The following is a 25296-nucleotide window of genomic DNA, read 5'->3' as shown; positions in this document are numbered from 1 at the left end:
CATGAGACTGTAAAGCCAGTGAGGGGATGGCGAGTGGTTGGAGCAGAGCTGTTTTCTGAGGGCGGTCAAGGAGGACCTTCCTGAAGAGGTGACGTTTGAGCAAAGAGCTGAAGGAAGTGAGGACGCAGCTGTGTGAGTCTGGAGAAGCGTGTTCCAGGCCGAGGAAATAGCCAGTGCAAAGGCCCTGTAGCAGGAGCCTGCCTGGCAGCGGGGAGGGCGGAAGGCCAAGAGGCCAGTGTGGATGGGCACAGGTGAGTGAAGTGAGCCATGGGAGCTGGAGGGCAGACAGGAGAACATGGGCGGAGGCAGGGAGGCTTGTGCAGCTGCTGGTCCTCCACGATGGCAGCTTGGCAACAATTGGGGCCACTAAATGTGAACGGAAATACAAATGTCTTGCATGCTTACTGCTAGCCTGGCATTATCCTAAGTGCCATTATCATTTGCTGTTCTTTGAATCCTCACTTTAACTTTTAAGGTAGGTAGTTTTTTTCTTAATGTACTTGTCCATTGATATCTACACAGATGATCTCTCTTTCCCTTTTTTCTTTTTTATTGAGTCAAAATTTAATAACATAACTTAACCATTTAAAGTTGACAATTCAGTGGCATTTTGTGCAATCACGATGTTGTACAACCACCACCTCTGTCTGGTTTCAAAACACTTTATCACCAAAAGAAAACCTCATACTCATTAAAAGTAAATAGTGTTTTCCCCCTAATTTTACAGATGAACACGGTCCAGTACAGGCACTTGTCCCAGGTCACACAGCCAGGAAGTGGAACAAGCTGCTGCAGTTCCGGCATTCCCAGGTAAGGAGGGCAAGCCTGCGCCCCTGCTGGGATTTTGTTTTATGGAAGGGGTGGGGAGCATTAGAGGCCAGAAAAGAGGGAACCTTCTGGAAGGTGGAACAGTGACCCCCTGGAGGCAGGCTGAGTTCAAATCCCCTTTCTCCCACCTGCCAGCTGTGTGATCTTGAGCAAGACCCCTCTCCCTCCACCTTTCTCCTTTTCTGTGAAGTGGAGATAATATGAGCACCCACTTCACTGGGTGCTGGGGGAAGTGAGTTACCCATGAACAGTATGTGCGCAATAAACAGCAGCCTGCTTTTGCTTTGCAGCATTCTGCTCCTGGAAATAAGTTTGGCAGGTGCCTAAATGCAACCTCAAGTGTTGGGACTTACGAACCATCTGGAAGGAGGCACCCTCCGTTACCAGAGAGAACACAGTCTGACTGGTAAGTGATGATAGATTCTCAAAGTTGAGAGCATGGTGCTAATTTTTAAAAACAATTGTACCAGGATGTTATTAACATGAAATCAAAAGTACTTAAGGTTATCCACCTTAAGTGTGTCTCTTTCCATGGGTTTTGACAAATGTACACCCTGTGTAACCACCACCCAATCAGGATACAGATCATTTCCATCACTCCCAAACACCTGTGCCCCTCACCCATCAACCCATCTCCTGGGCCCAGGCCACCATTAATTTGATGTCTGTCATTATCGCTTGGTTTTGCCTCTCCTAGAATTACATATAAGTGGAATCAGACAGCATGTACTGTTTTGTGCCTGGCTTTTCATTAGTCTTAATGTCTCCGAGATTCATCCATGTTTTAAGTATCAATAGTTTGCTTCTTTTTATTGCCTAGTAGTATTCCCCAAATATTGCTTAAACACCTCCAGTGGGTAATTTTTTATGTGGTGCAGAGTCTGCCTTCAGTACGTGTCCAAAATCCTCTGCCTTTCCTTCCTGATCCTTGGGCGCAGCTCCATCCAAGCGAAGGAGAGCCCAGCTCTGAGTGGGTCCTGGGAGGGCGGAAGTAGCCCTCACTCTTGGGGTGGACCACCCCAAAACTAGCAAACTTCACTCTTGCCAGCATTGATTACTCTCTTAGTAAAGCTCTGTTGTCTTCTCTCCTCCATGGACTCACTCCCAGAGCTGATGATGGCCGGGGTGGGTATGGGCTTTTGAGGATATAAGTCATGCCTAGGCTGCTACCCATTGTGTGATCCTCAGCCACCCACATTCCCGCTCCAGTCTGTTTCCTCCTCCCTAAAATGGGAATGAATATGTCTGCCTCACCGGGCAGTTGAGAAGGCCCAATGAGATAATTTTGTCCATTGTTTGGGGAGAAGAGGCCTCCAGGAAGAGGCAAGGATTTCATGCCACAGGTATTTTTTGAGCATCTACTATGTGTCAGGCACTTGTTTGGTTTTGGGGATGTGATGGCAAACCAGCATATCACTGTTCTTGTTCTCAGAGCTTTAATGGTGGTAGGAGAACAGGAGACAGAGGAGGGCATCCCTGGCATGGGGCATGGCACACAAAAGAGTGTAGAGGTGGGATGGAGAGGAGGCATTAGCCAGAGTTCAGTCTGCAGTGGCTGGCAGAGCAGGGATGGGGAAGGGGGAGAAGCCATCTCCTACCCTAAGCCATGGGAGAACATAGGGGAACCTCAGACGTCAAGTTCAGTTCAGGGTTCTTGCCCAGGCAAAACTGGAATTCCCCTTGTAGAGGAGCAAGGAAGGAGCCCTTGCTACCAGGCTATGGGGGACCACCTTCCTGTTCCTGTCACACAGCCCTCGCTTGTCTGAGAGCCCCAGCCCCAGCCCCAGGTTTGAAACTTCCCCAGCAGGGACGTCCCTCCCCAAAGAGGCCAGGACCCTGGTAAAATGTCTGGGGTGCTCGTGACAACATTTCCCATCTGGTCCCCAAATCAAGTCCTGCTTGGGAATCTCGCTTCATTGAGTCCCCAGGGCCCAGTTCTCAGCCTCTAGGCTGAATTAGACCATGCCCTGGCCTAGGAATTAATAAAAGACTCGTGTATGTGTGTGTGTGTGTGTGTGTGTGTGTGGTGTGTGTGTGTGTGTGTGTGTGTGTGTGTGTGTGTGTGTGTGTGAGAGAGAGAGAGAGAGAGAGAGAGAGAGAGAGAGAGAATATATGTGAGAGATGAGTGTGTGAGAATGAGTGAGTGTGAGAGAGAATGAGTGTGAATATGTCAGTGTCGGTGAATGAGTGTGTGAGAATGAGTATGATTATTGTATGAGAGAATTATTGTGTGAGAGATTAAGAAAGTGTGTGTATGTGTGAGAGAGAATGAATGTGAGTGTGTGTGTATGGGAGTGAGTGGAGCATGAATGATCACTTCTGTCGGGACCAGGCAGCTGGACTAATGGTCCATTTCCCCCTGGTCTGGAGTCCCCCTCCTGGCCCCCAGCTGCCCTGATGGGCCAGGTCAGCCCCCCTTCCCGCTAGGAGCCCCCAGCCGCTCCCCATTCGGCTTTCCTTGTATTGTGCATGGCCTGGTTCCTCGAGGAAATGGGGCGGCTGTTTGGGTGCGGGGGCGGCCGCCAGCAGCCCCACCCCCTTCCCCCCATTGTCACTCCTGGCTTTGGCCCTTAGCCCCTGCTGCCGACACTAAAAATAGCCCTGCTCACAGGGAGACAGCCACACCCCTGAGTGGGCCTCCAGGCTTGGTGGAGGTCAGGATTGCCAGCACAGAGCTGTCCCAGGGGTGAGGGCCCTTGCAAGAGACCCAGGTCAGAGCACATTGGGGCCTTCCTCCCCTCTCTAAGCCTCAGTTTCCTCATCTGTAAAACGGGGATAAGGATACCTCCTGCTGGGGTTGCTCTAGAGTGAACAGGAGTGTGGCTGGGTCCCTACTTCTTGTCCTGCCTGGAGGGTGGTGCTGCCTGAGTATCTGGAGAACCCGAGGAGAGAAGGCACAGACGTGGCTTCACCCTCACCCCTACCTTTAGTGGCTGCCAGGGCTTCCGATTTCCTCCACCTGGGCGTCCAGAAGCGTCTGCAGGTTTATGGGTGAGCCCTGGCAGCTGCCTTCTCTCTGCGCCTCTGAGACCAGTGTGAGATCACGCTGTGAATTATGTGGCCGGCTAGGGACTCGAACCTGTGTTTCGAGCCTCTGAGGGCTGTGTTTTTTCCGCTTTAAGGGGCTGCCTCCACGCTGATGACTCTAAGGACTTCCTGGCTGGGATAACCCTGCCTTTTAGTCCACAAACACATGATTCATCAAAAAGGAAGATGCTGGGTAGTGGGCATTGAGTTCTGAACTGGGGGCTGGGTAGCTCTCCTGGAGCCTGTGGGTGTGGACAGCTGCCCTCAGATGCCACTGGTGGCCACTGGTCTGGGACTGCAAAGGAGGAGTTACCAGCATGTCTGTTTGTCTGCCGGCCTCTTTCTCACCTTCTTTCTTTCTTTGTTCTTTGTGCTTTTTTTTTTTAGCAATGAAATATTTCAAACATGGGTTCCTTTATACATGTTCAGAGTCTCAAACTCTTAGAATTACTCTTCTCACATGTTTCTGTGATTGTCTGTGTTCCCACTACTCCTGGGTCCTGGGGCAGAGACCCAGACTTTATTATTATTTCGTGTGTCCCCCCCAAACAAATAAATGCTCATGGTGGGAGTGTTCTCCCATACAAACGTTAATAATGTGCAGATTTGTCTCCACCCACATGGATTTTGGGATTTGTGGGGACACCTTGTCACCTAGTTTTGTCGTAAATCTTGTCCATTGGTTTTGGTTTGCAACCTAGTTGCTTTGTCTGTTTGGATGTGGGGATTTGGGAAGATTCAAAACCTGTTTTCCCTCAGGCACAGCCACCTTCCAGAATCGCGACTCTTCCTGAATGCATTTGTATAAGGAAGAAAGGCAGAGCTGCAGGTACTGAGGGAGCTCAGGCCACTATTATGGTTTAGGGCGCCCTGCATCAGGCGAACTTAGGCACCCGCCTGGTTCTTACACAGACACTGGTGTATCCTGCTCTTCTGACTGCTCTTAGCACTGTGTTTTGAGATTGTTCCAAGTCAGTATACAGAGAACTTCCCCATTTAAAAATAAAAATGGCTGCATGTAAAGAGGGGATTTGTAGCTTTTTGTATCGTACACCCCTTTGACATCTGGTGACAGGTTGGACCCCCTTCTCATATTCCTTTTTTTTAAGCACATAAAATAAAGTGCATGGTTATATTTTAGGAAACCCATTATATTGAAACGCCATTACTGCAATCGTAACAAGGGTTTGTGATGCAGTAAAAGAAGAGTTCCTTTAATAGCACATTAAATAAACGGTGTGGATGCAGGGCCCGGGTCTTGAGGAGCATCAACGATTTGTGGAGGTGTCTGCAACCACTGTGTTATCATACAAAAGTGCCTTCAACTTCTATTGTGACAAGGCCACTGCTAACCCTGCTGTGGCTCATGATCCACATGCATACTCGAAGGAAGTGCTGAATTTCAGTTAGAGGCTGGTGAATATGAAGTTGTTATTTGTTCTATCCAAGTTCACAGAGTCCCTGAGTTTGGGACCCCAGGTCAAACCTGCTAAAACGTGTAGCTGTCCCTGTCCCTTCTTTTATTCAACTGGTCTCTTGTTGAAAAGTCACCCTGTGGTAGCATTTCTCCAAATCTTGTCATTGCACAGATGGGGAAACCGAGGTCCAGGCTGGTGAATGGGCTGGGTAGCAGATCCTGGAGCCCTGACTTCTGTCCCAGGTGCTTGCCCAGCTCTCCTCCCCTTACCCGCCCCCCCCCCCCCCCCCCCCCAGGCTGGAGGCAGGGAGCCGGCCTGCCTGCCAGGAGCAGGTTGGCAGCTGGTGTCCTGTCCTGAGAGTGACCCGGCCCCGCCTGCGCCCTGCACCCCACCCTGGCCGGCACAGCTGTGGATGTGACAGGAGGCTTGGCTCCGGTTCACCCAGGCACATTCCTGGCCCAGCCACAGTATTTTATTTTTATTTTTTTTGGTGACTCTTTCTCCCACACCTCCCACCTTTACCCCCCTTTTCCTTAAAAATGCTCTGTCTCTCCCCAGAGGGTCCCTTTGGGCGGTGGCTCCTGGAGGGAAATGTGGCCTGGATTTCCTGGAACACATGGAGCTGGAGTCCCAGTGCTGCAAGGAGGGAGCTGCTGGCAGCAGAGTGACACCCTGCCCCCCAACATAACTGGGTTCTCTGGAGCTAGTGGGTGAGCTGGGGCCTCCATATTCCCATTGCATTGGGCCTCCGAGCAGAGGCACCTTCCGCTGTAGTGATGGGGGAGTGAGATGTTCCCCCAGGGAATCAGGGCTCTGTGACCTTTGGGGCTCTGTGACCTTGGATAAGCCACATGTTCTCGCTGAGCTCTGGTTTCCTCCATCCTTACAGGGGCCTGTGATCAGGACCTGCCAAGGCTGGTGGCCGGCCGGCCAGTGAGGAGCTGGCTGTGCTTGGGCCTTTCCTGAACCCAAAAGGCTGCCATCAGCAAGAGGGGTGTTTGGGGGGAGTTGAGGATGCAGGTTTGGGATGTAGTTGGGGCTGGAGTGAGACTGGAGACCTTTCGTCCTTCCTTCCTTCCTTCATTCATGTGACAAATACCTGTTGAGCACTTACCGTTGTGCAAGCACTGGGGCTCAGCTGTGAACAAGACACCAAGTCCACGCTGCCTCCTTGGGCTCAGACAAACAGCAGACAAATAAATGCCCCCGATGTGGTCAGGCAGAGATGAGTCCTGTGGGGAAATATAAAGCGGGGTGCAAGGTCTCGGAGGGCCTCCTCTGCGGTTATGTGAGCAGAGGCCTGAATGAAGCAGAGGGAGCCGCGTGTGCTGAAGGCTCCGAGGTGAGAGTGAGTGAGAGAAGGAAAGGCTATGCGGAGTGGCAGATGAGCAGAGAGAGGCTGAGCCAAGGCAAGGACTTCCCTTGACTCATGGGAAGCCACGGAGGGCTCTGAGCGTGCAGTGGCACGGTCCGTATAGTGAGCCACCACGGGGTCCTGCCGGAGGTGGGGATGTGGAACACCAGCTTTGAGGCCGATCAGCTTGGAACCTGGCACAGCTCCTTGCTGGCTCTTGGACCATGGGCAGGAGGCTTCCCTCTTCATCCCTCAGTTTCCTCCTCAGTAAAGTGGGGCTCGTAGCACTGGGTAGCTAAGAGGAAGGACCCTGTGTGGAGCTGCTCTTTCTGGGGGACTCTGAGGGGTGCAGCCAGTCTCTTGGGGGAGAGGCGCTGATGGCAGAGCCAAAGGCTGCTTTTGAACCCGGGTGTGGGTATGGCTTTGGGTGGAGGCTGCTCAGCTCTTTTGGACATGTGGGGTTATGTCCTGGGATGGGTATATCTCTCAGTTATCTGTAGTCCTCTTCCCTTTCTGGGTACAGAGCTGGATTTAGGGGAGCCCCTGGGGCATGGGAAGGGGGGCAAGAAACTACCCTGGGATGTGTGTGTGTGTGGGGGGAGGGGGGCGCTCCTGAGTTTCTCTGTGGTCTCAGGATGTCTTGCCAATCGCTGACCCTTTCCCAGAGGAAGCTGGGACCCATCTGGTATGCTCACTCACCTCTCTCTCTCCCCTGCCTTGAGCCTCAGTTTCCTCATCTGTGAGGTGGGCACAGCAAGTCTCAGCCCTTGCAGTATGAGGAGGTTTGGGGAAGCGGTGGTTTGTCATGCATGAGGTGCTTAGACAGGACTCCTCTGTTGAGGTGGGAGCCGACCGGCTTGGCCGCTGTGCTGAGCACCCCGACGCATGATCGGAAAGCCAATGGGATGGTGTCACTCTATTGGAGCCTTCAGTGGCTTCCCTTTGCTCTCCAGATAAAGAACAAACTCCTGTCCCGGGTGCACAGGCCCGGCTCTTCCCCATTAGCACCAACTTTGCTCTAACATCCAGGCCTTTGCATTGCTCCCTGGGCCCTTTCCCCTGGGCCTAGTCAACTTCCACTCCCTGTTTAACTGCCTCTTCCTAGAGGAAGCCCACATCAATCTGCAGCCTAGGGGCCAGTGCTGCCTGGCCATGATGGTGCTGCCTGCTCTCCTGTAACACCTGTCACAGGTGTGATTTCATGCCCTGGGGCAATTGCCTGGTTATTGACTCTCTCCATGTTACAGCTGTGTTCCACCAGGGCAGGGGCATTGTATCCACAACATCCAACACAGCGCCTGCACATAGCAGATGCTCAATAAATGCGCATAAACGGAGGGACGGAATCCTCTCGACAATCCTCTTGACACGCAGAGGAAGGAGGTGGTATTATTCCCTGTTTACAGATAAAGTGCAGGGAAGTTCAGTAACATGCCCCAAGGCCAGACAGCCAGCATCAGATGGTGTCTGTCTTGTCTGGGGATGTCTCCCTGCCAGCAGGGCCCAGAAGGTAGGCAGATGGGGTTATGCGAAGAGGAAATAGGACCATTTGGACAGGGAGGGGGTAGCAGGGTGAGCCCCACCCATCCGTGTTTTCTCCTTGAGGATGGTGGTTTGTGGCTGTTTTCCTCAAGGGCGACTCAGGTGACCTTCAGGTTGGGGCCCTGCCGAGGTCCCAGGGGCTGGCTGGGTGGAGGGCCCGGTCTGGCTCAGGCTGCTTTCCTCGCCCCTTTGCCGCCTGCTGGCTTCAGGCACAGATTACAACTTCCCCTTCTCCGCTGTCTTACGCAGGCCACCTCCGGCTGGCCATTGTCTCATTGTTTGCTGAGGGAAGCTCCAGGAGGAAATTAACCTGCTGCTCACCCCAAGCAGGGAGTTTCACCCCCAGTCCCTACTGGGAATGCCTGGGGGCCGGGCAGTAGGGGTGGGGGCAGGTAGCAGACAATACATACAACAGGCAGTTTTGAAAGGAGTGAGCTCCCAGGCAGGGAAAAATGCAAGCAGAAGCTACATGCTCTGGCAAACATTTATCAGGCCCTATCATGGGCCAGGCTGTGTGTCGGGGAGCTGAAGATACAGATGTGAGACAAAGATCTGAAGGACCCTGTAGCTGATGAGATGTGCTGTGCAGGGCCTCAAAGTCAATGCCTCTGGGGCTAGACAGGTAACAGAAATCTGAAGGCATGTGAGCAATAGGAGTGGTGGGGCTAGGACAAAATAAAAACTGCATGAGCCTCCTAAAGGCCTTTAGATTTCAATTTCATTTTAACAAGGTGCTAATGGAACCAAATAAATCCACACAGACTGGTGCAGCCTGTAGGCTTCTAGTCTAGACCTTTAGAAGGGAATTCTTACTTGGGGTGAAATTGGATCATTGCTTGTTATTGGTATCCCACTCCTCATTCCCTCAACCCACTGCTAGCTTTAGCTGGAGCTACGGTGGGTACTTCCAGCACACAGACAGCATCTCGTTTCAAGTGCCTGTCCGTCTCTTGGCTTCTCTGAAACCTTGGGAACTCTCTCAACCAGGATTCACCCCGGGAAACCTTAATCCCTGGAGGATGGGAGTTGATAAAAGTTTCCCAGCCTTTTATCCATTGGCTGGTAGCTCAGGAGTCTGAATGAGATAGGGCACTAAGCCCTGGCCAGATCGTTCAGGTGGTCAGCACCTCCTCCTGATAGGCCAAGGTTGTGGGTTCTGTCCCTGGTCAGGGCACAGATAAGGATCAACCAATGAATGCATAAATGAGTGGAACAACAAATTGATCTCTCTCTCTCTCTCTCTCTCTCTCTCTCTCTCATCAATCAATCAATCAATCAATCAATCAATTTTTTGAAAAGATAGGGCACTGGTTGACCATATTGGAGACTGGCTCGGTAACTTACCTTTATTGCCTTCCCTCCCTTTCCTTGTCCCATTCTCTCAGATTCCTCTGGCTTCCTGGGCTACTGGTACCCAAATCCTGGTCTCAGGCTCTACTTTCAAGAGAACCCAAACTAAGACAATCTCTAATGTTCTTTCTGAATAGAGTTTATGATTCTAACCTCTGTGATTCTTAGACTGAATATATTAACTCTGTGATTATACGTTTTCGTAAGTTAACCCATCTGTGGTTCCAGAATGCCATCATTCTAATATGGCCAAAACACACCTATCAGCCATGACTCAAGTATGCAAGAAATGTAACATTCCATTTTTTATAACCAAATTTTGCTTCTCCTGAGCTCCTATTTTCCCCGATGCCAGAAAAGGCAAACTTCAATCAAACCCAGAAGAAAAAAAACACCAAAAAAACCAAAAAACACCAACACAACACAAAACACCCAGTCATTTCAGATTTGAACATGATTGAGTGAGTCAAGCATTCCCCTTCCTCCCTTTTTTCCTGGGTGTTTTGTCCTGGATGGTGGGGGCACCTTAGTAATGGTTGGGGGAAGGGAGAGGAGTCTGTGACTGGTATTTCTCAAGCTGTAGCACTCATCTGGTCCTCCAGCATGCCTCCCCCTGTTGGCATCCACTGGGGAAAGCCCCACCCAGGTCTATTCTTTGACCTCTAGGGTCTCCAGCCGTTAACTATAAGTAGGGTCACATCCACTCCGTTTTCAGTCACCTGGGACAAGATTCAAAGATTTTTTTGAATCTCACCAGGCTCTAGGATGTGAATTCACTTTCATATTGTGATATCTGTTATGAAGGAAAAAGCAGGGTAGCAGAGAATGCCTCTTTGAGGAGTCTTAATTTAAGCCAAAACTAAGAGTCTAAGGAAGCCACCAAAAGACTTAGCAGGAAAGGGAGATGTCTGAGTTGTAGTTGTAGCTGTAAAATATTTGTAACATTGAAGGCATCTCCTGTGTTTGTCAGTGCACCTTACCTTTCCCCTGTTTGTTAGTGGCCTCCCTTACCTTAAAGAGGACAGAAATGGACAGAAATGGGAGAAATTATTTTCTGAGTCCCAAAGGCCAAAGCTTTTGGCTTGCAAAGTCATGGAAATTTAGTCAAAGCCCTGAGTAATTTGAGGGTATACAATTTCTGCCATAGCTAGTAGAGTAAGAAGAATAGATGAGTCAAATTAGTTTTCCTGTTTAGGAAATGAGATAAAGATTATCTGGGGAGAAGGGAAGTGTAGCAGAGATATTTAGTAGTCATGCAAAGATCTGACTTCCCTTTCTGTAGCTGCAGATGGCCACACACCTAAAGACTACATTTCCCAATCTCCCTTGCAGTTAAGTGTGGCCACATGACCAGGTTCTGACAAAGGATGTGTATGTAAACCCAATGGTGTGTGCAATTTCTGGGTCATGTATTTAAAGAAAAAAGGGACATTCTTTGGGGGGGGGGGGGGGAGGAGAGGTTAATCCTCACCGGAGGCTATTTTTCCATTGATTTTTAGGGAGAGTAGAAGAGAGAGGGAACAACAAAGAGAAATATTGATGTGAGAGAAACACATCGATTGGTTGCCTCCTGTAAGAACCTCTACCAGGGCCCAGGCCTGGGAGGAGCCTGCAACCAAGGTACATGCCCTTGACTGAAATCGAACCCGGGACCCTTTGGTCCGCAGGCCAACGCTCTATCCACTGAGCCAAACTGGCTAGGGCGGGACGTTCTTTAAGTGGCAGAAATTCTCCCATTCCTGCCAGCTAGATTTTGACGTGGTGGTAGAGGCTTGGGAAGCCATCTAAGTCCACAAGATGGAAGCTACATGTGAAGGATGTCAGAGCAACAAAACGGAAAAAGCCTCGGTTTCTGACACCATGGGACTCGATATCAGCCTGGACTAGTTACCCTCTACTAGTTAATGAGAGACATCGACTTCTATCTTACTTAGAACACAGTTAGTTTGGCCTGTGTTACAAGAACTAAATTAGCATCCCAAGTAATACAGAGGGTCAGATATAGGAGCATGTAGATACAGATGTGTGACCCTGAAGAAAGAATACAGAAACCTTGGGCAATCTTGAGGGATTGGAGAGCAAGGCCCAGGGCCTTACTCCATGTCAAACTTAAGAAACCTACAAACCTAGATGCCTGAGTGGGTGTGCAGGCCCCTGGACCAGGACCCTTTCTGCACACATAAGGGTGTGTGTGTGTGGGGGGGGGGGCGGGGGGGAAGGTGACCTGAGGGGAATAAAGAGAAAGAAGGCACTTGGAAGTGACGAAGGTTAAGTTTCTACTACCCAGTTGAATGGAGGCTATTTATTTTGGGTGTGAGCTGACAGTTATATCTGCTTCACTTATTATTATTATTATTATTATTATTATTATTCCTAGCACCAGCCTAGCAGTTCCAGAATTTCATCAATAAATTTTTGCTGAGCACCAAGGCTCAAGGCTCAGGTTCAGATCCCAGCCCCGCCCCCAAATGGCCTTGAGCATTTTGTATCCCTTTTCTGAGCCCTGGTGATCTCACTGGGACCGTAAAGGGGTTGAACTTCAGGATGTCGATGGTGCCTCTTTTTGCACTGATATCCTGTGGTTCTTCCCGGGCTCTGACACTGAAGTGAGTTCAGGAAAAGCGTGATAAAGCATCTCTGTTCCAATCTGGAGAGATGAGACACACATACACGGGCATACACACTTATCAAATATGGATAACCAAACATCACAGTAGCCAAGAGGAAATATAACATTAAGATTTAAGATGCAGACTTCGGGATTGAACAGATCTTCATCACTAGCTAGCTGGTGATCTTGGGCAAGTCACTGTTCATCTCTGAGTCTTGACTTCCTCACTTTTAAAATGAGGATAACAGTAACTACCTTTAAGGCTATTGCATTCACCACCAAACCACGATTGTGTTTGTTTTGCTGAAGATTGTGAATCATGGCAGGAACCAAGTGAAAGGCAGAGAAGGGCGGGGCTAGCAGGTCTCAAGTGTGGAATAGAGAGATCCCGGAGGGCCAGGGTATGGAGAGGCTCTTGGATGAGGCAAGCCATGAATGGTGCAGGGACGTGTAAAATTGTTAGCAGAGAGGAGGAGGTACCACTAGAGGAAGAAGGAGAACACAGACAAAGAAGCGAAGTGGAGTCAGGCTTGGGAAGATCGCTTCCTCCCAGAGCATTATTTTCCTAATCTGTAAGGTGTGCATAACAAGACCAGCCTTGCAGTGCTGTTGCAGTGAGTACTTGAGACGACATAAGTCAAGCACATGTGAAGATGCCTGGCTCTGGAACCTCATCAAATATCAGTTTCAGTTCTTTCCCTAGAGAGTGGACTCACAAAATATCAGGGCTAGAAGGATCCTCAAAGAATGTCTATAGTAACACACACATCTATTCATGACTGTTCACATATCATCCATCATCTATCCAGCTATTATCTATCCATTTTTCTTACATTAATTTAAACAGCAATAATTCATTCACCATTCATTCACCATCCATCTAGCCAAATGTCCATTCATTCTTCACCCATCATCTCCTCCTTATCCATCATCATGCATTCACCACCAAATCACTATCCATCTACCTATCATCTATTCTATATCCATCCCTCATCAATTTATAATCTATACATCCATTCAGCAGGCCACTCACCCAGCCATCATTATTCCATCTGTCTACTTATCATCTATCCATCATTCATCTATCTACCATTCACCAGTCATTAATAGCCATTTACCATCTTGTCTGCATTCATTAATCCTTATCCTTTCATTCTTCATGCATCTATTCATCTATTTATCACTCATTCATCCATCCATTATTCCATTGGTCATTTATCTATACACCATTCTCATGGATCAACTATCCATCCAACATATATTCCTCACTCATTTTTTTCATATCTATCATTCACAAGCCAATCATCAATTCACTGATTTATTCATTCATTCCTCTTCCATTCACTATCCATCCCCCATTCACCTTTTCCCTAAATATCTATCACTTATTAGCCACATCTATCACTGTCTATGCATCTTACATCTATCTAAATAACCACATACAATTCATCTAACCATTTTATCATCTGTCTATATGTATCAATCCAGTCATCCATTCATGTGCTTCATATCACCTGCTATGTAATCTGTACTAGGGATACAGACTAAGTAAATTACAATCTGTCCTCAAGTGGTTCAGAGTCTAGTAGGGAAAGACAGACAAGCCAAGAGTTATACACGAGGTGATGGCTGCTATAATAGAGGAATGATTGTACCATGTACCGTGGGGGAGAACGCAGAGAAGAGAGCCACACACTGCCTGAGGGAATCCGGAAGGTTCACAAAGGGGTGGCAGTTGATCTGGGTCTAGAGGGATGAGGAGGAGTTCACTGGTGTTTTTGTGGGGAAAACTGAGTCCTAAAATGGGGAAGTGACTGTGCACAACCATACTGAGAGTTAGCAATGGGGCAGAGACTTGCAACCAGGCCTCCAGCCTCTTGGGCTAGCTCAGTTTCCATTTCCCAAATCTGGGAGGACACGTAAGCGAAAGAACCCACCTCGAAGCTGTGGAAGAATCTGCTGCTGCTGCAGGAGTAGAGAAGGGGATTCTTCTAGACTTTGGCTCTCCGTTCAGGGAGAGGTGACAGCAGAAGGCCTAGGACTGGCATGGAGTTGACAAAGGGAAGGAGAGACTGGCCTTGGGAGGGAGGAAGAAAGAGAGGGAAGGGGTGAGGTGAGGAACACTTAGGTTTAGCTTCTTAGGTAAAGTTGGATCAAAAAAGAGACCACTAGTATGTCCTTGTTACCTTTACTCAGGTAATTAATATTGTTCCTACTCTAGCAGCCATGTTTTATTAAGCATTGACTATGTGTTAAACACTGTCTGTAAGCCTTCCATGCATTACCTCATATTGCCCCCCCCCCCCCAGAAACCCAAGTAGTTATTACTTTTATCCCCATTTTCCAGACAAGGAAACGGAGCTTCTGTGAGGTTAAGCTAGGACTTAAATATAGTCCATGTGGCAACAAATTATACATATTTTTCATGCCTTTCTCTCATTATTCTTTGGACATGGTATATGGTTATGCTAGTCACCGAGCATGGGGCATGAGTAGGGAAGAAAGAGAAGCAGCAGAAAAAAGAGAATCGTACACGACTTAGATACATGTATTCATTTAGTAAATTGTATTCTCCATCACACTGGAGATTTTTTTCTGTATCCCAGACTCTTAAACAGTGCCCGGCACATAGTAGGCACTCAAAAAAATGTTTGCTCTTATTTGAATTCTATTGCAAAGAAAATGGGTGACCAATTAAAAAATATATAGATTCATATATTCTAACACAAATCCAAAGAAATAATAGCACAAAGAAGATAGAATTTTATTTGTCTCAAGTCTGGGTGTAAATGATACAGAACTAGCATGATAGAGTTAGGGTCCCAGGCTTCTGCTTTTTTTTTTTTTTTTAATATATTTCATTGATTTTTCACAGAGAGGAAGGGAGAGGGATAGAGAGCCAGAAACATCGATGAGAGAGAAACATCAACCAGCCGCCTCCTGCACACCCCCCACCGGGGATGTGCCCGCAACCAAGGCACATGCTCTTGACCAGAATCGAACCTGGGACCCTCCAGTCCACAGGCCGACGCTCTACCCACTGAGCCAAACCAGTTTCGGCTTCTGCTTTCTTATAGTTCTGCCATCTCTAGGTGTTGCCCTGGTCAGATGACTCCCTCATGTCTACACCACAGCCTGTGAGCAGGGGGAAAGGCAAGGGGTAGCCATGAATTAAAAGATGCTCACATCACTCTGTCCACATACCACTGTCAGAATTTAGTCACGTAGCTATAACTAGATGCAAGGGGGAGGCTGGGAAATGCAGTCTTTATTCTATGTGGCTAAGTGTTCGGATAAAAGTCAGAAGTTTTATTTCTAAAGGAGAAAGGGAAAATGTATATGAGAGGCAGCTAGTGGTCTCTGGCACAGATGAGCAGATGTGTGGGCACCAGTAGAGTCTACAGTGTGAAGACTCCATAGAGAAAAATAGCCTCTCTCCCACTAGCCTGCAAGTTCCCTGAGGGCAGGGGGCTATTTAATTACCCTGATGTCCCTGGCGGCTTCTAGCTCAGACTTACAGAGAGGGCCTCTCAGACCCTGGGTAGAGATTGATGATTTGATGGAATCAGAACAAGTGGGTGAGAGGGCTCTTGCTGGTGATGAACAAAGTGGAGAGGGTTATAGGTCAGGCCGGGCCTCTGGGAGGCAGCCAGCATCAGTGGAGAGACACAGGAAGGTGACTGGCAAGAGGGCTGGACTGGGTAAAGGGGCATAGAGGAGTCTGGAAAGGCGGAAGCAGCATGGAGGTGGGGGAGGATGGCTTAGTAACCACAGCTCTTCCCTCAGTGGATGCTCAACAGCCCACTCTTATCTCATTGGTGAGGATAATGGTGCCTAAAGTTGGAGGGGGCAGGATGGGGAGGTGTTTGTCTTGAATACCAAGGGCCCATTCCTGTCAGAAAAAAACCATCAGTGGTTTCCTTCCTTCCTTTCTTCCTTCCTTCCTTCCTTCCTTCCTTCCTTCCTTCCTTCCTTCCTTCCTTCCTTCCTTCCTTCTCCCCTCCCTCCCTCTTTTTCTTCTTTCCTTCCTTCCTCCCTCTTTCTCTTCTTTCTCTCTCTCTCTCTCTCTCTTCTCTCTCTCTCTCTCTCTCTCTCTCTCTCCTTCCTTCCTTCCTCCTCTAATTATTCAATTTGTCCCAGAAATAATTTGAATCCCTTTTCCAGAAAGGATTTCATCTTGTACTGGGGCTTCAAAGAGGAGTCCAGGTCTGTTCTAAACTGGGCAACACATAGCCCTTTCTCTCTCTCTCTCTTCTATATAATAAAAGGTTAATATGCAAATTGACCTAATGGTGGAATGACCGGAACGCCTGCAGCCCCTCCCCCTGGCCAGCCCCGCCCCTGAGCAGGCACCTGGACCCTGATCATGGGCGGGGCCGGCCAGCAAACCGCTTGCAGCCCCTTGCCCTAGCTGGCCCTGGCTGGCCCTGTCCACGGCCCTTCACCCTAGCTGGCCCGCCCCCGATGGCCCCCATCAGGGTGGGCCAGCTGGACCCCACCAGTTCACGAATTTGTGCACCGGGCTTCTAATATATATATCTCCTATATAATAACAGCCCAATGACCGAATGGCAGAATGACTGGTTGACCAATCACTATGATGTGCACTGACCACCAGGGGGCAGATGCTCAATGCTGGAGCTGCCCCACGGTGGTCAGTGGGCTCCCACAGTGGGAGCAGCTGCTCAGAGGGTGGGTCCACAGCTGCTTGGCTGACCGGGATGAGCAGTGCTCCCACAGCTGGCCAATCCCCACAGGCCACGCCCCCCACCAGTTCACAAATCCATGCACAGGGCCTCTAGTGTGTGTGTGTGTGTATATATATATATATATATATATATATATATATATATATATGTGTGTGTGTGTGTGTGTGTGTGTGTGTGTGTGTATACATGTGAACAATCTACATACATACATACGTATATATAATCATATGTGTCAGAAGTTACCATGCTAGTCTCAGGAGGTACAGTGGCAAGCAAGTCAGACAAGGTCCTTGCCCTCATGAAGCTTATGGTCAATAGAGACAGATGATACAAAAATAAATGCATGAATAACTATAATTATTAAATTATTAAATCAGCCCTACAAAGAAGCACAGGATGCTCTGAGAGCATATTCAGTATTCATTCCAGCATTCATTATACCAGTATTTAACAAGATAAATGATAGAAGATCATTTTTCAAAAGAGTGAAATCATGCCTCTTGTTCAAATATAAAATGAACACGTGTCAGAATTTTTATTAAAATCATTAACTTATGAGGGAATCACACACACGCACACACAAAATGAAGAATGCTGAAATTAATTTGCTAAAGATGCAAAATGATTTTCTTTCAAGAGGACTGGAGGGGGGGATCACTTGCACCTCAAGCAGATAAAATGTATTTGCATCTCTATGGACAATAATTATTTGTATTGCTATCAGCCTTGTTACAATTTACAGAGATGTATGATGGCTGGAAGATAAAGAAAGGCGTAAATGCCTGGCTTGTGTGGCTCAGCGTTTGAGCATCAACCTATGAACCAGGAGGTCACAGTTTGATTCCTGGTCAGGGTTTCAGGCTGGATCCCCAGTGTGGGGTGTGCAGGAGGTAGCCGATTAATGATTTTTCTCTTACCATTTCTATCTTTCCCTCTCCCTTCCTCTCTGAAATCAATAAATAATATATATTAGAAAGGCATGATTGCCACAGAATCAGATAACCCGAGATGCAGAGATGACAAGATATAGCATTCCATAGGCTATTCAGTGATCTTTGTGGGCTTTTTTTCTATTTCAAGTCTTTTACAATTTTCCCTGATATGAGTCAGACCTGTGCTTGGTATCGGTAACACAGAGGTAAGCCATACAGACACAGTATCTCCCTCAGGGGGAAGGTTATAATGTTGCCTTATGTTGTAATAGTGGGGTGGAGGGCTGGGGAACACACAATTTCTGGAAGCCAAACTGAGTCTTTGCCATTTTTGTCTAAAATCAGATTATAAAAGCACTTTGTACCCTGAGAAAAACCAGGGCTCTTCTGTCTAGCTCTAAATCCCCAAATAAATGAAGTCTTGGGCCTTTCCTGTGAGTTACTGACTCCCTAACAAAAACGACTTTATTTCATGTCTGCAAAACCCCATCTGAAAACATGTGATTACCTTTGCAGATATAAAAATCAGGTGAGAAAATTGCTGTGTCTTCTACCTTGGACAGGCTAACCCTTGGTAATTTTCCCCCTCGAAGTATCTGTTAATAATTTTCATTTGGTGATTTATTATTCTAAAACCTGGATCCTCTTGTGAAACTTCTTTTCAGGTAAATTTTTGTTTGATTTCTAAATGCTTTTGTCTCTGAATTTTCTTTGAGACAACACCCAACAACAACCAAAATAATTACAAATTGTTGTAAGTGCCGTGAAATCAGTAAGTGTAGTGATACAATAGAGATAAACTTGGGAAGAGAGAATTGCTTTAGATTAGAGGTCAGCAAACTTTGTAAGGGACCAGACAGTAAGTATTTTAGGCTTTGAGGGACATCCAGTCTCTGTCACAACTCTCAGCTCTGCCATTGTGGGAAAGCAACCATAGACAACATAGAAATGAATGGACATGGCCGTGTTCCAATAAAACTTTATTTATAAAAACAGGCTGTAGGCCAGATTTGGGATATGGGCATTGTTTTCTGATCCCTGTTTGAAATCACGCAAGACTTTCCTGAGAAGGTGCTATTGAAGAGGAAACCTGGAGAATGAGAAGAAGCTGGCATTCCAAGCAGAGAGGGCAGAACGGCCCTGAGGTGGGAAGAGTTTGGAGTATCTGAGGACCTGTTAGGCGCCGGTGACCAAAGCACAGTGGCTGAGGGAGAGCGTGGGAGGTGAGGTCAGCGATGTTGGCGGGGGCTGGCTCATACAACACACTGTGGGCCACAGTAAGGAGTTTGGATTTTATTCTAGGAGCAAGACATTACAGTGTTTAAACTGTGGAGTGGCGATGTCAGATTTTAAGTTTCAAAAGAGAACTCTGACAGTTGTAAATGGGAGGGGGACAAAATAGAGGAGTGAGACCAGCAAGTAGGCTATAGTAGTTATTTGGGCAAAAGCTGACAGCAGACATGAACGATGGCCCAGATGCCCTGGCCCGTGTAGTTGAGTGGTTGAGAGTTGTCCCATGCACCGAGAGATCACGGTTCACTTCTTGGTTGGGGCACGTGCCTGGGTTGTAGGCTCTATCCCTGGTGGGGGGCATGCAAGAGGCAGCCCATTGATGTTTCTCTCTCTCTCTCCCTCTCCTTTTCTCTCTAAAATAATAATAATAATAGTGTATATGTATGTGTGTGTGTGTGTGTGTGTGTGTGTGTGTGTATGTATATATATATATATATATATATATATATATATATACACATTTAAAGATGGCCCTGGAAATGAAGAGAATGTTGGACTGGAGAGGCATTTTGTGGGGGCAGGCAGGTATGAGGTGGGATTTATCTCAGCATCAAAGAACCCCCTCCTCCCATTTCCCGCTGCATAATGCCTGAACTCCTCTCCCTGGTGACCAGGCTTCCTGATGTGGCCCCATGAACTTTCCAGCCTCACCCTTGCTACTCCTGACTTTCCCTCACCGCACCCCCCCACAACCCAGAAGAATGTACAAGATTCTACAGCACAAGTTGTGGGGCTCACTTGTCTGTCAGGCCACGTGCTTCCCCCTTTAGACTGTGAGTTCCTTGAGAACAGGAGTTACCACCAATGTATCCCCACAAAGTGAACCAAGTCACAGAGTCCTGATAAGCATTAGTGGACTGAATAAATGAACAATGAACAAATAAAGCCTCAGTGGTTTGCGCTGTTGCTCATTGAATCGATTAGTTTATAGGAGAGTAAATAAATGAAAGGAATGAATGAATGAATGAATGAACTCACAGTGCCTAACATCAAGTCTGCTTACACAACAGACTAATAAATATTTATCTTTATTATTTAAAAATGGAGTATCTTTAAACTATATATATTCATCTGGTTTAAAATATACAAATAAAGCCGAAACTGGTTTGGCTCAGTGGATAGAGCGTCGGCCTGCGGACTGAGGGGTCCCAGGTTCGATTCTGGTCAAGGGCATGTGCCTTGGTTGCGGGCACATCCCCAGTAGGGGGTGTGCAGGAGGCAGCTGATCGATGTTTCTCTCTCATCGATGTTTCTGACTCTCTATCCCTCTCTCTTCCTCTCTGTGAAAAAATCAATAAAATATATTAAAATAAAATAAAATAAAATAAAATATATTAAAAATATATATATGTAAATAAAGATAAAGTCTCATTCTCACTCCTGGTTCCCACCACTTTTATTAGTTTCTGATCTTTCCAGAGTTTCTTCAAGCAAATTTATGCAAATGAAACAAATATACTGTATTGTTATTGCCCAAGGCTATGCTTGGTGAGGGTAGTGAGGGCTGAGCTGGTAGGGATTTGTCTATCCGTCTCTCATTTATCCTGAAACTTGAATCAGAGCCCCAGACTTGGGCTTCATCCTGGCTGGGGCTCTGACCTCCCACCTGGCCTGCAGGCAGGGGAGGCACAGCCCCTCCGTAGGAAGAGATAGCACGGTTCACTGTTTCCTGAGAGGGCTGGTGCCATAGGCTCTGCCGGAGCTGCTGCTGGGTGGAGCCCCACCTAACTGAAGAGGAGCAAAGCCCGGAGCGAGAACCTTCCTCCCTTTCCATTTCTCCTTCAACTTGTTCTGAAGGAGAAAGTCTCCCTTGAATGCTGGTGTGTTTTTAACACCTCTCTTAACACTTACTTCCCTTTTTAGCAGGGAGCCAGCCTCCACCTCGGAGCCTTCTGCAGGCAGCCGGATTTGGCAAGAATTTAATGACATTGTTTTGTTTTCATTGTACTTATTTTTATGGTTACCTTCTATTTATGGCGCGGGATACTGGTTTTCCATTTATGGAGGGATCTAAAGTTCCCTTTTGAAATGAATATTTTTATGTTTTTAAAAGAAGGTCCGTTTAAAGAAGAACATGTTATGTAACTGGCAGCACAGGTGGTACCCAGACATGAAAAAAATAATAAAGAGGAGTGTGATGGGCTGGAATGGATGAAATGCCTCTCAGGTCCAATGCTTCTCCCAGCCCCTACTTTTTTTTTTTTTTTTTTAAATATATTTTATTGATTTTTTACAGAGAGGAAGAGAGAGGGATAGAGAGTTAGAAACATCGATCAGCTGCCTCCTGCACACCCCCCACTGGGGATGTGCCCGCAACCAAGGTACATGCCCTTGACCGGAATCGAACCTGGGACCTTTCAGTCCGCAGGCCGACGCTCTATCCACTGAGCCAAACCGGTTTCGGCTCCCAGCCCCTACTTAACAGAAGGGACCGCTGAGGCTTACTGAGGGGAAGGGACTTTCTCAAGGGCACACTAACGATACCGACTGAGAACTGGACTGCCTGGTCCCTCTGTGGTGGGGACAGCGTGTGCCAGAGGGGTTGGGCAAGGGCCAGAGATCGTGTGCACTCTCATTGGCCTTGCCACGACACTGGGTCCTCCAAAGCTGGCCAAGTCACAGCCAGAGGGCAGAAAGGGCCTGGGCCCTGGCGGAGAGGGGAGAAGCACGTTGGGGTTCATCAAACATTGAGCATGTGCTAGATCCTGCACTGGGTGCTGGACCTTGCCCTAAGGGGACTCAGGGATTCAGGGGAAAGGCACATCCTACACAAATAATTCAAGTTCCTGGAGGCAGTGTGGCAAGTGCTCCAACAAAGGCATTGCTAATGACATCTCGGGCTTTTGCCTGCAGAGTGTCCATTTCCCCATTTTCTTTTGGGAAACCATTCCTCCCCCACTCTTGCTTGTTGTAGCTCAGGCCAGGCAAATCCCACATCTACGGCAAAGGTGGGCACATGACCAGGCCTGGCCAATCAGAATGCTTCATTCCTCTGACCATAGGGATTGGCATAAAGTTGGACATATGGCCCAAGTCAGGCCCATGGGGACCTTCCCCCGGACTTTTGCTGGAACTGCTAGGAAGATGGCCCACTCCAAAGGAGTTTCTAAAAGGACAGTTGTGATCCAGAGTTGCTGGCAGCCATCTTTGTCTCTAACAGAGGGGAGGCCGTCTGAGAATGAAGCTGACATTGATACAGTTCTGTTGATATGCCAAGATCATCTGCATTCAGCCATAAAACCAGTGTCCTGAAGTCAGTTCTGGAAACCTATAACTTATCTTTTTCTTTTTTTCTCCATTAGCCACTTTGAGCTGGATTTCTGTCATTTACAACCAAAAGAGAACTGGCCAGTTCCAGGCAGAAACACATGGAACATTGGAAAAGGAGAGCAGTTGGGGTGATGAGGAATTGGCTGGAAATCCTTTCTGACAGGGGTAGGACTTGAGTAGGGTATTGAAAACTGAAGAGGATTTTGGTGCATGAAGAAGAAACAATAATTCCAGTGAGGGGAGCAGCTCGGGCAAAGGCTTGGCAGTGGGACCTGCAAGGGCTGGCACAGTCAGTGTGGCTGGGGAGAAGGGGAAGGATAGAGAAGTGGTGGGAAAGGGACTGGCAGGGAGGGATGTGCCTGAATTGTCCAGAAAATCAGTCTATTCCTTTGCCTGCATCCTTCTTCTTTCTTCGGTTAAGTTATCCCCAATCATTTATGAAGCACCTACTATGTGCCTGGCACTCGTGAAGGGCCGGTGAGATAGCAGTGGACAACACAGGCAAAGTCCTAGTCCTCCTGTAGTTTCCAATCTAGTTGAAGGAGACAGGCAGTAAACAAGATAACTAGATAAATAAGTATCATAGAGTCAGGTGGTAATGACTTATGAAGAAAAACTAAGACAAGGGGATAAAGATTGGTGGAAAGCTGTTTGGGATGATGAAAATGGTTGCACAACATGGTGGATGTACTTAATGCCATAGAATTGTACACTTAAAAATGGTTAAAATTGAGAATTTTATGTTACGTATATGTTACCACACACAAAACGAAAGGTTGGTGGAGGAGTGTTGTTTTAGCTTGGGTGGTCAGGGCAGGCCTCCTTGAGAAGGTGGTATTTGAGCAGAGATTTGAATGAAGGGAATTAGCAAGCCTTGAGGACAGGTGAGGGGAGAGCATTCTAGGCAGATGTCAATGGGCCTGGTGTGTCCCAGGAACAGCAAGGAGGCTGGTGCGCCTGGAGCTCAGAGAGCAAGGGGAGTGGGAGGGAGATGAGGCGATAGGGGCAGCAGAGATCGGCACCCCAGGAGAGAACCTTGGATTTCATTGTAAGAGGGATGGGAAGCCCTTGCAGGATTGGGCAGGGAAGGGGCATGAACTGACCCTTTCTACTCAGCTCTTCCCTCTCTCCCACACTCCATCAGTCTCTTAATGGAGGTATTGATTTCACCTCTGCTTCCTGTGTATCTCTGCTGGCTGCTGCCCTCTTTTGCCTGCCTTCATGCCTGTTCCCTAGTTGAGGTCATCATTTTTACATGGATGACCGAGTGGCCTCCAACCAGCCTCTGTGCCTCCCCCCCAGCCAGCCCTCACCTTGGTCACCGGGGCTTCCCACCTGCACCTCTGAGTAGTCCTTCCCTGAGTGAAGTAGTCCTTCCCAAGTCCCTGTCTACCGTGTGTTCTCCATAAGTATTTGTTGAGTAAATGAATGAGTTTGGAACTTACCTTATAAGAACAATCCCACCGCCACTGCCACTACCACCATGGTCACCACCACAGTCAGAATCACCGCCAGCCAATCTGTGTGCCAGGCTAAACACGTCAGAGTCTGAATCCAGTCTATTTTTTCACAATCCTAGGAGGAAGCTGCCTTAATTAACCCCATTTTAGAGATGAGAAAACAGCTCTGGTGCGATTAAGCCATTTTCCCAAGGCCCTGTAACGCTGAAGCAGAAGAGCTGTCAGTCCAAACTGCCCAGTTCAAAGCCATGGCCACACCTTACAGCTGGGAGAGGTGTACAGGCATTATTGCCTCCATGAGTGGGGTTTCCAGGAGTCCCTGAACCTCACATGAAGGCCAGTTGTCCATGAGCTTCTTGTGGGGAGCAGGTTCACTTGGGGAGCTTTCATCAGAGTCTTGGAGGGGTTCTTGATACTCCTGCATTTCAGATGCCCCTCTGCATACAAAGGAGAAGGATGGAGAGTTTTTAAATATTGGACTGATGAGGTCCATGCTTTTAGAAAATCACTCTGGCTATTCATTGCTGCATTATTCCTAAGAGAAAATATTGGCCACAGACAACAACAGTATGGTGATTATCAGAGGGAAATGGGGTTGGAGGAGGAAGAAAAGAGTAAAAGGGGGAAAAAGGAGACTTGACTTAGGGTGGTAAACACACAATCCAATATATAAATAATGTATTACAGAATTGTAAACCTGAAACAATTTAATATAATTTTATTAACCAATGTCACCCTAATAAATTCAATAAAAAATAAAACAATTATTGGAAGCATCCTTCATGTCCACCAATAGTGGACACCTTAATTATGTTATGGTACATCCTCCCTTATAAGGGAATAATATGCAGCTATGAAGGTGAATGGGGAACCTCTGTATGCACCAACGTGGAATCATTTCATTATATTTTTTTAAATGAAGCAGTCCTGGCCGGTAGCTCAGTGGTTAGAGCACCAGTCCTCGCACCAAAGGGTCTTAGGTTCGATTCCTGGTTAAGGGCACATACCTGGGTTGCAGGTTCAATCCTTGGTGCTTGTTGGGGTGTGTGTGGGAGGCAACCAATTGTTGTATCTCTCTTACATCAATGTTTCTCTCTCCCCCTCTTTTCCTCCCTTTCACGCTCTCCAAAAATCAATGAAAAAAGTATCCTCGGGTGAGGATTAACAAAGAAAAAACAAGAAGCAAAGTGCAGACCAGGGTATATAAAAAGCATCTATTTGTGTTTTTAAAGAGAGAGAGGGTAAGATCATAGATCCAGATTTGCTTCTATATACATAGAAAATCTTCAGCAATCTTCACAAGACAATCGCCAATGGAAACCCTACCTCAGAATGGTTTTTGTGAAGGTTAAACGAGGTACTATTAGATAATTGCTTAGAGGAGTGCCTGGCACATGGTAAGCCCTGGGTAAAAGAAGGGTTGCCTCAGGGGATGGAGACGAGGCGCCTGAGAGGTGGGGAGAGACTTCCTTTCGCCTGATGCTCTTAGGTACCTTTTGAAT

At 47.6% G+C, this 25296-nt stretch overlaps 1 long non-coding RNA gene across 1 annotated transcript in view; it reads left to right on the top strand.

Annotated features, from left to right (window-relative positions):
- The first annotated feature begins 738 nt into the window (after positions 1-738).
- The window catches only part of LOC114231359 (uncharacterized), a 36998-nt gene continuing 12440 nt past the window's right edge, over positions 739-25296 (top strand). Inside the window, exons 1-2 of the long non-coding RNA XR_008557823.1 lie at positions 739-810; positions 1119-1234. This is a non-coding gene — a long non-coding RNA (uncharacterized LOC114231359). The remainder of the gene's footprint in view (positions 811-1118; positions 1235-25296) is intronic.

This window comes from Eptesicus fuscus, chromosome 12 (genome assembly GCF_027574615.1).
Source record: "Eptesicus fuscus isolate TK198812 chromosome 12, DD_ASM_mEF_20220401, whole genome shotgun sequence".
NCBI lineage: Eukaryota > Metazoa > Chordata > Mammalia > Chiroptera > Vespertilionidae > Eptesicus > Eptesicus fuscus.
The sequence above is the reverse complement of the archived record's forward strand: the minus strand, read 5'-3'. Positions and strand labels throughout refer to the sequence as shown.